Here is a 1,324-nt window from a genome sequence, read left to right as displayed (position 1 = left end):
TTAAAATTTTAATTTAAATTTAAATTTAAAAAAAAAAAAGTGTGTGCCCCCCTCTCAATTTATGCACTTGCTTAAGAGATGTCAGGTTTTATTTTTATCAGGTATCCATTGCTTATAACAGTGCATTCAAGAACCATGTCAAAATGGTTTTCACAGTCAAGTATTGTATTAATTGCACCTCCTTTATGCAAAAGGCCTATTAGTTTATTTTGGAGGAAGCTAGATTAGTTTAACCCAGCTAGTTCCTGACAAGTCCATGGTTTTATTTCCTAGGTGCCTGATATTGCTTTTATCCAACATTTTGCTCAACATGACATTGAGCATTGTCCATTATTTACAGCACTGCTTTGTGAGACTGCAATGAATCTCATCAAGTCAAGTGATTATTAATTAGATCAAGTATTTATTCTCCAATGTATTATTTTCTTATACCCACTAGTGCTTTTACCTCTGCTTCTGACAATGTGTTGGGTGCCTGATTAGACCAAAAGGTCCTTGGGCAGGCAAATCTATCCTCATTTTCCTTCTGGTATATGCCCGAGGAATAACCCTTGCTGTTAATTTACAGGTCAAAAGCTGGTGGTAAAAGGGGAATAGTCTCTCCCTGACAGTGAAAACTATAGCAATCAGCATCTGATCGTTTATCTTAGGGAAAAGTTAAAACTTGAGTGTCATGGGAAGCAAGAATTTGGGTTTGGAACAACTGAGTGAAGGAAAAACTTTTAATGATACTGGTAGAAATTCACCAGGAGAGGAGGGGGGGAAATATAATTCCTAATTAAGAAAGAATGATTAAGCAGCCACTCACTCCCATTAAGGTCACTAAGAAGTTAAAAGCACTGAGATTTCCAGGAAACTGTTCAACAAATCAGGAGAGAGATGAGAAGTTGTGGATTCTTTGATACTTGGAATTAAAATTGTACTCACTTCCTAACAATCCCATGCTGCACACTTGAAATTGTATCCAATTATAGGTGAAAGACTCATACAAAAAAGCCAACCTAAACCAAGCCAAACAGCCATGCCAGTGTTAAAGTCCTGCTGCAGCCCAAAACTGCTGCAGCCACAAAAGCCAACATTTATTTCTGCTGTTCCGAATGGCAGAAACCTCTGAGCTGTCTAGAACCTGTTCTGAGAAAACACATAAACTTCTTCATTTGCACATTTTTCAGGCTTTTAAGTTTGCTCTTTTCAAAAACTGTATTAAGAATAACAGGGTATGTCAGTTCATCATTTATTGTCTGTAAACCACTTTTAACATCAAATGTTAATTTTTAGCATAATATTCTGGAAAACATTCCTGGCAGAAAAATGATTTACTATT

This window comes from Falco punctatus (assembly GCF_963210335.1).
Source record: "Falco punctatus genome assembly, chromosome: 3".
In the NCBI taxonomy this organism is placed as follows: Eukaryota; Metazoa; Chordata; class Aves; order Falconiformes; family Falconidae; genus Falco; species Falco punctatus.
The sequence above is the reverse complement of the archived record's forward strand: the minus strand, read 5'-3'. Positions refer to the sequence as shown.